Here is a 15666-nt window from a genome sequence, read left to right on the forward strand (position 1 = left end):
TGTATAGGGAAGCGCTGTATAAGGTTCCCGTTATTGATGTTTGGGTGGTTGACCGGGACGGATTTTCTCCTGTCACTTTCTCGTCATCCCTGACGTGCTCTCCGTTGTTTTTTCCCTGCTAATTTTAGCATCACACGGCACAGCTTCTGTATCACGTGGTATAAGGCTCCGCCCTTGTCATTTGTTGAGCAGGAAGAGTGAGCGCTTGTTTTTATGCAGAGTACGTCCCGGATCAAAATGCGGTACATTTGATCCCTGTTGTCTTTGCTTGATGATTGGTTTGAGTCTTGACAATCCACATTGCTGGCGTTGCATCTTTCAATGCCAGCAATGGCAGGTATCAGTGCTCAAACCTTTTGTGTTTGTTTCCAACAAGTTGCCCACCTCGGGAAACAAAAATGTGTTCTTTTACTTGTCAGATGAACATATGAGACACTTTGAGTCTTCAGTGCAGTGTGGAGCCTAACAAAGATCTGTTTTGTGTCCCAGCTGATCAGCAGGAGGAGGAGAGTCTGACGGAGCAGCAGAGGAACATTTTCAGCTACTTGGACTCAGCTCAGCCACTACAGAGGAAACAATGAGCTCAACACAGAAGGTGACAGACAGAGCAGGACCATATGACCAAAGATATTTATCACCATATACATTTGAACATTTGCCATAACGATGTAGCTGACGATAGAATTGACACCAGACAAAATACTTTACAGCTGCACAACTTTATTAAAAAGCCATCAATGTATTTTCACTGAAACAAGCAGCTGTTGTTTATGTGCATTAAAGTTATATAAAAATGTAACAGTGCAAATGCAAATTCCTCGCTGACAGTTTAACCAAAAGGCGTTTCCAGTGGAAACTGGCCGACACATCCTGAGCATAACCATGTATAATATCCACTAAAATTCAGAAGAGGTTATACAGTCGTGGCCAAAAGGTTTGAGAATTGCATAAATATTGGAACCTGGAGAAGTTGCTGCTTAAGTTTTTATAATAGCATTTTGCCTGCACTCCAGAATGTTATGAGGAGTGATCAGATGAACTGCATCGTCCTTCTTTGCCATGAAAACGAACTTAATCCCCAAAAAGCCTTACCACTGCATTTCATTGCTGTCATCAAAGGACCTGCTGAGACCATTTCAGTGATCGTCTTCTTAACTCAGGTGAGAATGTTGGCGAGCACGAGGCTGGAGATCATCATGGCTGTATCCCGATTCAGGTTCTGCAGCTTTAAAGTCCTCAAGGGCCGCGTACTCAAAGACCGCTAAGGCCGAAGTGCGAGGCTCGTAGGCTCGTGAAATGGGACGTCTAGCCTCCGTCGCGCTGCCCAGGTTGCCTAGCAACCATGATACTAACAGCTGGAAACGTTTCATACAGCTTTGTTTGACAGAAATGAAGGAGAACATATTTAGTTCATTTGTTTCTACATGAGCTCTGTGTGATTTGATGAGTATCTGAGGCTGAGACCACAGGACTGTGAAACATGATTGTTGGGCTTCATTTCTGTGCTGAACAGTCGTTTAAGATTAGCTGTAAATAACAATTAGCTGATGTTGTTCATGAGACTAAAGTCATCTCACTGTGGTAATGTAAATATAATATGGCCAATATTATAGTTATCATATTAATCACTTCACTCACAGACAAGTATCTGTGACAGTGTGTATATAGATGTATCATATATAAGAGACAAATATTGTTCATTTAATATGTTGGTACTAAATTTGGCTCAATGCTTACATATATGTGTAAAAAGCAAATGTAGGAGCTGTGATAACTGTGTCTGATAGAATGAAGAGTCGACTGATATATGAAATATTCCTTTATTGGGTGAGAAAATCAGACCATGTCATAACTGCTGTAAGTCACACAGAATAGATATCAGAGCCTTAAACAGGCTGACTTCTGCTAAATGGGTCAAACTGGGCAGAAAGTCTACAAACACATAACATCCTTATAGAATATGATGTAACACTATAGATCAACTTAGCTCAGAATATATAAAGCATATAAACAGTTACAGCAATATGATGCAACAAACACAGCAGCTACTGATCCAAAATACTCAAAGCTTCATAGAACTGAAACCAACATTTATTTTTAGCTCCATCCTGCTGCTGATACAGACTTTAGGTTTCTGAACATTAAACTTGTTGCTGCCTTTCATAGTGTGTAACTTGAAGGCCCTGAGTACTTTCTCCCACACTGGAAACACTGGGATGATCACATTATTTGAACATTACCTAATAAGACTGATTCAGGACCAGAGATGGGCAGTAACGCGTTACTTGTAACCCAAGTAAGGGATTACTATTGCAAAAACGGTAATTAGATTACCGTTACTTTCCCGTCGGAACGCTGCGTTACTAAAACCGTGATTTCTTTGCGAGAATGTCTCACGACAGTGACGTAAGCGAGTGCGCCGTTAGTGACAACAGCTGTGTGCAGATCAACATTGGATCATATATCGATTGTGGGAGAGAGTATGAGCGTGCAGCGTTTAAAGCGTGGAAGTACTGACCTTACTTTGAGTTTGATTCCATAAGAAGTGACAAAAACATTAGCGTCCATCGTGCGTGGGAAGAAAACTTCTTTTTACAGCGGAAAAAAACCCCTAAACTTCCAAGCAAGCACCAAGTGCGCAACGACGTAATGGGAAACTCACAGAGAAACTTGCGGATTCTTCCACTGACCGCGGCACACCTGCACCAGGGTAAACCTCCGCCTACCCAACTCCTGCTTTACAGGTGAAAATAGAGCAACAGGACCGCTGAGTCTTTGACTTTATTTATGTTCTGCTGTGTTTTACTTCCATCTATTTGAAAGACTGAGTGTAAACACAAAAAATATTTTATTTTATGTGCTGGAATGTGCAGAAAATAGGTTTAAATGTTAAACTAATTTCTTCCAGTCAGAGAATGTTGCATATAATTAAATTTTTGCTTGATGCATAAAGTTAAAAGATTAAAACTAATAAAACAAGTTTTAAAAAGAGACTTTTCCATTTGATTACATTTTGTATGATGGATTATGTAGAATCGTGTTTTTAAAAAGTAACTAAGTAACTAAGTAATTAATTACTTTTGAAAATAAGTAATCAGTAAAGTAACGGGATTACTTTTTTGGGAAGTAATCAGTAATTAGTTACTGATTACTTTTTTCAAGTAACTTGACCAACACTGATTCAGCACAGACAGTTATGTTAAACTTTCCTAGCAGTCCTTCACAAACAGGGAACAGTCTGTCTATTCTCTCCATCTGTCAGCTGCTGCTGGCTCTTCCTCCTCCTCTTCCTCACACACTGCTGAGTTTGTCCTGGTGGATCATCAGGGCTGCAAAGCCTCACAGATGATGTGCAGCAGTGGCTCCCTCAGTCTGTCCTCACTCTGGACACTTGCAGTCGTCACACATGGAAATCAAATGTGTGATAAGCTGCAGGATTCAGACACAAGTGTAACTTATAAACACATGTTCATACTTTTATTCCACAATCAGAGAGAAAGAAACAGAGAGAGAGGGCAGGACAGACAGACAGGTGACAGTCTCAGGTGTACACACTGCTACACAACAGCAGCAGAGAAGCAGGATTTAGTGTTTGTGTTATTACGAGTGTAAACAAGAAGAGTTCCAGATGGTGCAGTGGACACATGTGTGACTGCTGTGATTAAAGCATCTTTCTTTCAGCTTAACGAGTGAACCGTCAGCTCGTTCAAACACACGTTAAAGTGCGTTTGGCTCGACACCACCGAACAGAGGCAGCAATATAACACAGCTAACATTAACAGTGCAGTGGATCCTGCTTGTGCCGTGATGTTCAGGACTGCAAACCGAGCAGCATCACTGACTTTCAGCTTGTTGTGTTTGTGGATATATGAGTGAGTTTAATTATCCACAAAATCATCACATTCTCTGTCAGATTAAGGTCGACTATTGAACGGCGTATATTTTAAAGGCTTTAAAACCAAGTTAACGCTGAAAGTACAAACATCACTAATGTCACATAACTCTGCCGACAAGGCATAGCTATGGCTATGAAATGCTCTTTGTGTATCACTTCTTCATTATGAAAGATGTCATTAATGCACTAGTAATGTCTCATCTGGAGTATTGTTCAATCATTTGGTCAGCAGCTAATGAGACAGATCTTAACAGACTTCAGTTAGTCCAGAATAAGGCGTCCAGATTAGTGTGAAGATGTTCATACTATACTAATATTGATCAAATGCATAATAACCTTTCTTGGCTTCCTGTACAGGCTAAAATATTCTATGGCTTACTTGTAGTTCTAAAGAAAGCAATTCTGTTAAACACACCACATTTATTCTGCTCAGCTGCAGTATCCAGATGAAATACATCATCATATTACACAGTTTTCAACAAGCTGCAATTTAGTAAATGCTCGAGTTAAAAGTAACGTTTTGTAAAACTTTTACATTTAGAGCAACTTTTAAGTGGAATAAGTTGCCTTAAAAAATTAGAGAATTATTCAAAACTTCAATGAACACTTAAAAGCCGATTTACAGAGCTTTTAGTTGTTGTAAATATTGTAAGACATGATTTGTTTTTGAAATTTGTGTAATGTGCCTCAATGTTATTGATATTCATCATCAACATCATCAACTTTATTTATAATGCACTTTAAAACAACCACAGCTGACACAAAGTGCTGTACATTGGAACTGTACATTGGAAATAAAATTACATGAGCTATAAATAAAACACAAATAAAAGAAGAGTGAAATCATTAATTAAATAACTACTTCAATTAAAAGAGAAACTAAGTCTCACTGAGGTTAAAAGCCAAGGAATAAAAGTGGGTTTTAAGACGTGATTTAAAAGTGGACAGTGAAGGGGCCTCTCTAACGTGCATGGGCAAATCATTCCATAACTTGGAGCCACAATAGAGAAGGCCCCGCCCCCTCTGAGCTTCCTCCTGGATCTCGGTACCTCCAGGAGCAGCTAGTCAGCTGACCTGAGAGACCCACAGGGTGTGTGGAGATGAAGAAGCTCAGAGAGGTAAGGCGGGGCAAGACTGTGAAGGCATTTAAAAACAAACATAAGAATTTTAAAATGAACTCTAAAAGACACAGGCAGCCAGTGCAGAGAGGCTAGCACGGGGGTTATATGCTCTCTTTTTTGAGTTCCTGTTAGGAGTCGTGCAGCCGCATTTTGAACCAGCTGCAGACGTGAGAGCAATGACTGACTGACCCCCACATAAAGTGAGTTACAGTCGTCCAGGCGGGAAGAAATAAAAGCATGGATCACTGTTTCAAGGTGCTGCCTCAAAAGAAAAGATTTTACTCTTGCCAGTCGCCTTAAATGATAAAAACTGGACTTCACCACTGCTCTGATTTGGTTGTCCAATTTAAAATCACTGTCCAACTTAAAACCAAGGTCAGTAACAACAGATTTAAAGTAGACTTCCAGGGATCCTAAAACAATAGAGGAGGACTCACAGGGACCACTGGGTCCAAACACCAACAGCTCTGTTTTCTTTTCATTAAAATTTAAAAAGTTTAGAGCCAAACAAGCTTTAATGTCATCTAGACATGTCAAGGGAGGTTTTATGGAGATGCCATCCTTGTGTTTTAGTGGCAAATAAAGTTGGCAGTCATCGGCATAACAATGAAATGAGATCCCATGCCTTCTAAGGATAGAACCCAGAGGCAATGGATACAGTGAAAAGAGCAGTGGCCCTAAAATTGAGCCCTGTGGGACGCCGCATGACAGAGGAGCAGAAGACGATTCGTAACCGAGAAGGCTGACAGAGAAATATTATTATTATTGATTGCTTATATTTGAACAATTGTGAAACCTCACTGTGGATGTAAGAGTGAAATTATGTGGATATCTTGAATCCACTTTATTGTGTAATATTTTATGTGAGTATTTGACGGAAGACGAGCAACATCTGTTGTGGAAGCTAACGGGGTTCCTTTAGAATAAACAAACATAGGATTTATTATCACTGAATAATTCTGTATAAATCTATACAAATTATAGAAATATGTAATAGGAAACAACAAAATAATCTAAATTATAAAATAGTGTGTGTGTGTGTGTGTGTGTGTGTGCATGATTTTAGTGTTTGAACAGTCATGAATTATCTTTAACCCTTTAGAGCCGATCGGAGCGGGAACGCTCTGTTATGCGTAACTATTTTTAAATCCCGGTAGCACTGCAACCACGTAAGCTAGCGCAAAAATTTTTTTTGCATATGAAACCGGAGTTGTACTTAAATCTGATGCCATCAGCTTGTCCTAGGTCACGGTTTCCTTCCACATAAAGCTTTGCAAAAACTGCATAAAAAGCGCTTGCAGGAACAAAAACATAATATTCCAGAAACACGCTTTACCGATAAGATCAGCTGTTCAAAACACTTCCTACGTTGGAATAGACGTCAGCGCGAACTTTTGCATTTCCGCCATTACCTGCCCGAAACCGGAAGTGACGTCATTTTCGCGGAAATGTAGTCTTTTTTGCGATCAGGGCCTCAGGGCCTATACTGCTCTTTTTAAAAGTTATCTTTGACTTTATGACTTTCTGTGTCGTTTCTGGGATGCTTAGGACTCATATTGCACTGCTGGAAATAGTTTATTTTGATGCATATGCTGCTTTTTTGCAAATTTGCAGTATAATATTTATTTTCGTTTTTCCTGCAGTGTATAAAAATTGGTGTATTTCAAAAATAAAACTATGAAGACACTCAAAATAAATTTCCTGTGGTGGGAAACTATTTTGTGCAACTTTTTTGTATTTACAGTTTTGAGGGATAAGCCTCTTAAATTTCTCTAACTACAAATATGTTAAAAAATCAAAAACGATTTTCAATTTTTTTGTAGTTTATTGCACTTTTTTGCAATTTATGTAATTACTATGCACTTAATGAATACATATTATTAAAATCTGGGCTATAATGGTTGTATTGATGTATAGCAACTTGAAATGCTCCCAAAAATGGCTCCACAGCATGTAAAAATATAATATAAGCTCTGGCGGACTTGGTTCTATGGTAGGTCTTAAAGGGTTAACAGCAGGTTGGATGTAATGTGTTAGAACTACCAGCAGGTGGGGATAAGAGACCTTTAAGGTGTTTGGTGCCACGCTCCACCTTCAGGTTTAAAACTAGTGTTAATGGAGTTTGAAGGTTGAGTTTGTTCCACGACTGCATTTCACTCACTGCCTCTGTTTGTATCTCTGTCACTGCAGGACCAACATGGAGCCAGAAGTCAGCGCTCTCAGGAGGCCGACAAACCTCACAGAAGAAAGGGAGAGAAAAAACACACCTGTGACGAGTGTGGGAAGGGTTTTACTGTGAGGGCTTCACTAAAACAGCATCAGGTCATCCACACTGGAGAGAGACCGTTCAGCTGTGACTTGTGTGGAAAGTCTTTTTCCTTGAAGGGTTCCCTAACAAGACACCAACTCATCCACAGTGGAGTTAGAGCGTACAGCTGTGATCAATGTGGCAGAGCTTTTACTGACAGTAGCCACTTACAGAGGCATCTAGTTACCCACTCTGGAATTAAGGCATACAGCTGTGACGAGTGTGGGAAGGGTTTTACTGTGAGGGCTTCACTAAAACAGCATCAGGTCATCCACACTGGAGAGAGACCGTTCAGCTGTGACTTGTGTGGAAAGTCTTTTTCCTTGAAGGGTTACCTAAAAACACACCAACTCATCCACAGTGGAGTTAAAGTGCACAGCTGTGATCAGTGTGGCAGAGCTTTTACTCACAGTAGCAGCTTACAGAGGCATCTAGTTACCCACTCTGGAATTAAGGCATACAGCTGTGACGAGTGTGGGATGGAGTTTACTCTGAAGGCTTCACTAAAACAGCATCAGGTCATCCACACTGGAGAGAGACCGTTCAGCTGTGAACAGTGTGGAAAGTCTTTTTCCTTGAAGGGTTACCTAAAAACACACCAACTCATCCACAGTGGAGTTAAAGTGCACAGCTGTCATCAATGTGGCAGAGCTTTTACTCAAAGTAGCAGTTTACAGAGGCATCTAGTTACCCACTCTGGAATTAAGGCATACAGCTGTGACATCTGTGGAAAAACTTTCAGCCAGAGAGGGAGCCGAAATGAACACCTACGCATTCACACCGGACATGATGTGTACTGCTGTGAACAGTGTGGCAAACAGTTTACAACAGACGCAGTCTTACAACGACACATGTTTACCCACACTGAGGAGAGACCTTATCAATGTGACCTGTGTGAGAAGACTTTTAAATCTCCACATCACCTGAGACGACACCAACAGATCCACACCAGAAAGAGACTCTACAAGTGCAGCTACTGTAAGGTATGTATTTATTAGGGGTGCAACGATACACAAAATTCACGGTTCGGTTCGGTTCGATACTTTGGTGTCACGGTTCGATATTTTTTCGATACAAAAAATGTTCATGCCTTTTTAATTTGTCATTTATTAAACTTGTAAATATATATTTTAACTCAAAAGTACAGTTTTTAAATTTAATGTTGCTGAAACAAAAGTAATTTAAAAAATAAATATATCTCAGGGCTCTCAAAATTTCAAAATCCCTGGTAGCCCTTCGGGCAGGGACTCTTCAGTTTTTGGTAGCCCAAAATAAATGTAAGTAGCCCGAATAAAAAAGAAAGCAAGTTTTTGATTGATGTTTTGTTTCCTTTACAATATTGTTGAAAAAATTGTTGAAAAACAAATTACAACATTGTATAAAAATTACAATCATCAACTCAAATACTTGGTTCTAATTGAACAGAAATTTCTATGAACTTGTAAGAACTGTGTAGGACATGAATCAGTCTGTGTCAGATCCTGAATTTGAAATTTCCACTGAAGTCACGGGTAAGAACAAGTGGAACCAAGATCAAGGCCATTTGCTTTTTGAACTTTGCAAAGACTGCTAAATTGTGCCAGTGGTAGTTCACTCTTTGCAACATAGTACGCTGTTCTAAACAGATTTTTTCAGGTTTATTTTTAGTATGTTATTTGCAATTGGTGTTTGTTCTGGGAAAGATATTGCAGACTGAGCAATAATGCATTTCTTGCATTTCTCATGGGTTCTAATGGGGGCCTTTCTTAGAATGACTGGTCCCAGTAACAAAGGCGCTTGTTGACTCAGCAATTGAAAGAAAACCAACGACACACCCGGCAGAACATTATGTTATTTACACGGGTCCACATAAGTGGTCCGGATGTGCACATTCGCTGTCAAAATAAAAGACGCGCACCAGATAAGAAGTTGCAGCGGGCGTTTGCGTCCATATAAAAGGCAGTGTTTTTGTCCGCTAGAGTGGGATTTTCACGGCACATTCCGCACCACATCTCTGTGCGTTCATCATTTGTTTGAAGCCAGCTCATCTCCTGCAACCACTTTTCCGAGAATACGTGCTTCTTTTGTGGTTCGGACTCCTTCTGACATTTCTTTGGAGGTGGAGGAACACCAAAGTAATTGCTTAAAGGAGCTTGCTTCTTCGACATCTTTAAGAGTTCTAAACAAATGTCTGTCCTCCTCCAGAAAATCTTACAGTGGGGCAAAAAAGTATTTAGTCAGCGACCGATTGTGCAAGTTCCCCCACCTAAAATGACGACAGAGGTCAGTAATTTGCACCAGAGGTACACTTCAACTGTGAGAGACAGAATGTGAAAAAAAAAATCCATGAATCCACATGGTAGGATTTGTAAAGAATTTATTCGTAAATCAGGGTGGAAAATAAGTATTTGGTCAATAACAAAAATACAACTCAATACTTTGTAACATAACCTTTGTTGGCAATAACAGAGGTCAAATGTTTACTATAGGTCTTTACCAGGTTTGCACACACAGTAGCTGGTATTTTGGCCCATTCCTCCATGCAGATCTTCTCGAGAGCAGTGATGTTTTGGGGTTGTCGCCGAGCAACACGGACTTTCAACTCCCGCCACAGATTTTCTATGGGGTTGAGGTCTGGAGACTGGCTAGGCCACTCCAGGACTTTCAAATGCTTCTTACGGAGCCACTCCTTTGTTGCCCGGGCGGTGTGTTTTGGATCATTGTCATGTTGGAAGACCCAGCCTCGTTTCATCTTCAAAGTTCTCACTGATGGAAGCAGGTTTTGGCTCAAAATCTCACGATACATGGCCCCATTCATTCTGTCCTTAACACGGATCAGTCGTCCTGTCCCCTTGGCAGAAAAACAGCCCCATAGCATGATGTTTCCACCCCCATGCTTCACAGTAGGTATGGTGTTCTTGGGATGCAACTCAGTATTCTTCGTCCTCCAAACACGACGAGTTGAGTTTATACCAAAAGTTCTACTTTGGTTTCATCTGACCACATGACATTCTCCCAATCCTCTGCTGTATCATCCATGTGCTCTCTGGCAAACTTCAGACGGGCCTGGACATGCACTGGCTTCAGCAGCGGAACACGTCTGGCACTGCGGGATTTGATTCCCTGCCGTTGTAGTGTGTTACTGATGGTGACCTTTGTTACTTTGGTCCCAGCTCTCTGCAGGTCATTCACCAGGTCCCCCCGTGTGGTTCTGGGATCTTTGCTCACCGTTCTCATGATCATTTTGACCCCACGGGATGAGATCTTGCGTGGAGCCCCAGATCGAGGGAGATTATCAGTGGTCTTGTATGTCTTCCATTTTCTGATGATTGCTCCCACAGTTGATTTTTTCACACCAAGCTGCTTGCCTATTGTAGATTCACTCTTCCCAGTCTGGTGCAGGTCTACAATACTTTTCCTGGTGTCCTTCGAAAGCTCTTTGGTCTTGGCCATGGCGGAGTTTGGAGTCTGACTGTTTGAGGCTGTGGACAGGTGTCTTTTATACAGATGATGAGTTCAAACAGGTGCCATTCATACAGGTAACGAGTGGGGGACAGAAAAGCTTCTTACAGAAGACGTTACAGGTCTGTGAGAGTCAGAGATTTTCCTTGTTTGAGGTGACCAAATACTTATTTTCCACCCTGATTTACGAATAAATTCTTTACAAATCCAACATGTGAATTCATGGATTTTTTTTTTCACATTCTGTCTCTCATAGTTGAAGTGTACCTCTGGTGCAAATTACTGACTTCTGTCATCATTTTAGGTGGGGGAACTTGCACAATCGGTCGCTGACTAAATACTTTTTTGCCCCACTGTATGTATGCAAACACGCATTGCAACTTCATATCTTGTGCGCGTTTTTTTTTTTTTTTTTTTTTTTTTGACAGTGAATGCGCACCTGCGGACCACTTATGTGCAGCCCCGGTTATGTAGCTCGTCATATTGCAGCCACAGAAATTCTTTTGTCCATGAAACCATAAAGCTGCACTTTCTTTTTGCCTTATAGTCTGATTTGTCATAACTTTTCCGTTTTGTGGTAAACTTTTCTTTGGCTGTCACTTCTTCACCCTGACCTGTCTTATTTGGCTCAGCAGAACTAAAATATATATCCTGCTGCTTTTACACACACACACACACATAACGCTCAGTGATTATCTGCGCGAACAACCTCTCACATGTTTAAGCTGCGGGAGATTTCACTTGTCATGTTTGCATAGTAAGCTAACGATTAATAAGACGATGTCAGAGGAATTGGTGCAAATTATCATCACTCACAGATCAGTACTGTCGCTCTCTATACACAGTTCGCGCGATTGCAAAGTGAAAGCAAAAAACAAGCGCAAATTCAAACGCGATTTCAATATGTCACATATTGACAGTGGCTCACCGATGCCAATGACATAATTACCCAGCTACATTTCCGAAAGAATGCAAAAGCATTGACATATATTTTTCCTTCCTACAATAGCCCGACGGGCAGGGAAGAGATAGATTTTGGTAGCCCGACTGGAAAAATCGCTAGCCCCAGGACATCGGACTAGCAATTTTGCAAGCCCTGTATCTGATTGAGGAATCACTCATCTTTGGAAAAGAGAGTTTATTACAGAGAAATGGCTCTTTCCAAAATAAAAGCTATACTATACGCTTCTTCTGGGCTATATTCTCAGCAGCATATTGTAGCGGGTCAGGGCTGTTCGGGATTCTGTTTGTACAGTTATGTTTTGTTTATGTTGCCATAGTGACGGGTGACGCCCTCTCACTGCGACGGTGTGTCCTTCCGGGGTCAGAGGGCGCCCTGTGTGTTGTTGTTGCTGTGCGGTTGCCGCGCTGAGCAGTTAGCTAGCGGCAGTGTTCTTCGGCAGATGTCAATAAACGGCTGTGCTCCCTGGCTAGCTCACGGGAAGCAAGACCAAACGACACCTCCGTCTCCTCCTTGTCTGAGCTCGCCACATTGGTGTCAGAAGTGGGATGATGGTGGCACCCCATGTTCTGACCCGAGTGACTTTCCCCCCGCCGGTCGTGACCGGCTGGTGCGCCAAAAGAAGGCACCTGGACATTTGCAGGACTTTGTGTGGGGTAATGGGGTCGTCGGGGACGACTGACCCCTTAGGTTGGGGCTATGTAGCGGGTCAGGGCTGGTCGGGGTTCTGTTTGTACAGTTATGTTTTGTTTATGTTGCCATAGTGACGGGTGACGCCCTCTCGCTGCGATGGTGTGTCCTTCCGGGGTCAGAGGGCGCCCTGTGTGTTGTTGTTGCTGTGCGGTTGCCGCGCTGAGCAGTTAGCTAGTGGCAGTGTTCTTCTGCAGATGTTAATAAACGGCTGTGCTCCCTGGCTAGCTCACGGGAAGCAAGACCAAACGACACATCAGTCTCCTCCTTGTCTGAGCTCGCCACAATATTAAACATATCAGGTCCCCATAAGGAAAATCATGTGCTAACGGCTGTCTAAATGACTCGGGTAAAGTTTGTAGCATGCATGCTTGTTGTTTTTGTCTGCTTCCACTTGTCTTTGCACTAGGATGATGTCGGCGTAAATGTGCAGTCATATTCGTTGTGTTCCCACTAGTGCTGTCAGCGTTAATCTCGTTGAAATGATGTTAACACCACAACACGGCAAATCTCCGTTAACGAGCTACCCCTGATCGCCCCGTGCGTGGGGCTAGACGGCCAACACGTTAACGAGCCAACTGCGCTAACACACTAGTTCCCACCCATGTAATTGAGCATTGCGTGGCACATCCAACATACTGTTTTACTTTAGTCCATGACACGCTTACCTTCAGGGTCATACGTCACATGAAAACCAAAATAGTTCCAAACGCCAGATCTTTTATTTATTTATTTTTTTTGTCCCGTTGGGTCTTTAGCCATCAGAATTGTTGTCTTAAGGCCAAGAAAAATGCCAAGCGGATTTATTTTACCAAGTGGATCATCATGGCCTTGCCATATTGGTCCATTTGATTGACCTTTATTATAAATTAGAGATGGCACGATACCACTTTTTTATGTCCGATACCGATATCATAAATTTGGATATCTGCCGATACTGATATGAATCCGATATAGTGTTTTTTAATCAACAAAACTGTTTTTTAAATATCTTGCTGCATTTTGAAAGTCTGCAAGTTCATAATCAAGTTTAAAACAACAACTACACTAAAACTATTCTGTTATACCTGTATATAAAAAAATATTTCATAGTTCAGCAATACTGATCAATCTAATAGGCAAGGCAAGGCAAGGCAAGTTTATTTGTATAGCACAATTCAACAACAAGGTGATTCAAAGTGCTTTACAGAGACATTAGGAACAGAAACAAATAAAAAGCATGATTTAAAATTGATTAAAACAAGCAAATAAACTAACTAACTAATTAACAAACAAACAAACAAAACAGTATATAAAATCAAAACAGATAAAATCAGAACAGTAGATAAAATCAGTAGTTAAATGTAAGTTTTGAAATTTAAGCTTAAAAGTGTGGATTTGGTGCTTTATTCAAATGCAGCTGAGAACAGGTGAGTCTTCAACCTGGATTTAAATAAACTGAGTGTTTCAGCTGATCTGAGGCTTTCTGGGAGTTTGTTCCAGATATAAGGAGCATAAAAGCTGAATGCAGCTTCTCCGTGTCTGGTTCTGACTCTGGGAACTGATAAAAGACCGGATCCAGATGACCTGAGGGATCTGGAAGGCTCATACTGGGTCAGGAGGTCACTGATGTATTTTGGTCCTAAACCATTCACAGCTTTATAGACCAGCATCAGAACTTTAAAGTCTATCCTCTGACGGACAGGCAGCCAGTGTAAAGACCTCAGAGCTGGACTGATGTGGTCCACTTTTTTGGTCTTAGTGAGGACTCGAGCAGCAGAGTTCTGAATGAGCTGTAGTTGTCTGACTGATTTTTTAGGTAGACCTGTAAAGATGCTGTTACAGTAATCAAGCCTACTAAAGATGAATGCATGGACTAGTTTTTCCAGGTCCTGTTGAGACATCAGATCTTTTATCCTTGAAATATTCTTGAGGTGATAGTAAGCTGACTTTGTTATTGTCTTAATGTGTTTTTCTAAGTTTAGGTCTGCATCCATCACTACACCCAAATTTCTCGCCTGGTTTGTGGTTTTTAGATGTATAGATTGAAGTTCTCTGGTGACCTGTAATCGTTTTTCTTTGGCGCCAAAGACTATTACCTCAGTTTTGTTTTTGTTTAGCTGGAGAAAATTGTGGCACAACCAGTCATTGATTTCCTCAATGCATTTACCAAGAGCATGCACAGGGCCTTGGTCTCCTGGTGACATTGTGATATATATTTGTGTGTCATCTGCATAGCTGTGATAGTTTATTTTGTTGTTGTTTATAATCTGTGCCAGTGGGAGCATGTAAATGTTAAACAGAAGGGGTCCCAAGATGGAACCTTGGGGAACTCCACATGTGATACTTGTCTGCTCAGATGTGAAGTTACCTATTGATACAAAGTATTTCCTGTTTTCTAAGTATGTTTTGAACCAGTTTAGTACAGTTCCTGAAAGACCTGTCCAGTTCTCCAGTCGTTTGAGTAATATGTTGTGGTCAACTGTATCAAATGCTGCACTGAGATCCAGTAAAACTAGGACTGACATTTTTCCACTGTCTGTATTCAGACATATGTCATTAAACACTTTGGTCAGAGCGGTTTCAGTGCTGTGGTTCTGTCTAAAACCTGACTGGAAGGCATCGTAGCAATTATTCTGTTTTAAGAAGTAATTGAGCTGTTGAGAAACTGCTTTTTCAATGATCTTACTTAAAAATGGGAGATTTGAGATCGGCCTGTAGTTGTTCATTTGTGTCTTGTCAAGATTGTCCTTTTTCAGTATAGGTTTGATTACAGCAGTTTTTAGTGATTCTGGAAACACACCAGATAATAAAGAAAAGTTGACGATCTGTAACAGGTCTGACTCTAAAGTCTTTGAGACCTTTTTGAAAAAACTTGTTGGCAGGACATCTAAACAGCAGGAGGAGGAGTTCAGTTGACCTAAGATGTCCTCCAGGTCTTTGCTGTTAATCGGGTGAAACTGTTTCATGGTGTTTAAACAGTTTTTTGGTGGACACAGTACATATCCTGGATCTGCTGTTGATGTACCAATTGCTTGTCTAATTTTTTGGATTTTTTCTGTGAAGAATTTGGCAAAGTCATTGCAGGCCATGGTCGAATGAAGTTCAGCTGCCACTGGCACAGGAGGGTTTGTTAGCCTGTCAACTGTAGAAAATAAGACCCGAGCATTATGGCTGTTTTTAGTGATGATGTCAGAGAAGTAGGACCTCCTTGCACTCCTCAGTTGTAAATTATAATTGTGAAGTTTCTCTTTATAAATGTCATAATGAA

At 41.0% G+C, this 15666-nt stretch overlaps 1 long non-coding RNA gene across 1 annotated transcript in view; it reads left to right on the forward strand.

Moving 5' to 3' along the window:
• The first annotated feature begins 493 nt into the window (after positions 1–493).
• LOC143415985 (uncharacterized) overlaps positions 494–15666 on the forward strand; it is a 33116-nt gene continuing 17943 nt past the window's right edge. Inside the window, exons 1-2 of the long non-coding RNA XR_013096411.1 lie at positions 494–595; positions 7207–8307. This is a non-coding gene — a long non-coding RNA (uncharacterized LOC143415985). The remainder of the gene's footprint in view (positions 596–7206; positions 8308–15666) is intronic.

Source organism: Maylandia zebra, unplaced genomic scaffold (assembly GCF_041146795.1).
Source record: "Maylandia zebra isolate NMK-2024a unplaced genomic scaffold, Mzebra_GT3a scaffold11, whole genome shotgun sequence".
In the NCBI taxonomy this organism is placed as follows: domain Eukaryota; kingdom Metazoa; phylum Chordata; class Actinopteri; order Cichliformes; family Cichlidae; genus Maylandia; species Maylandia zebra.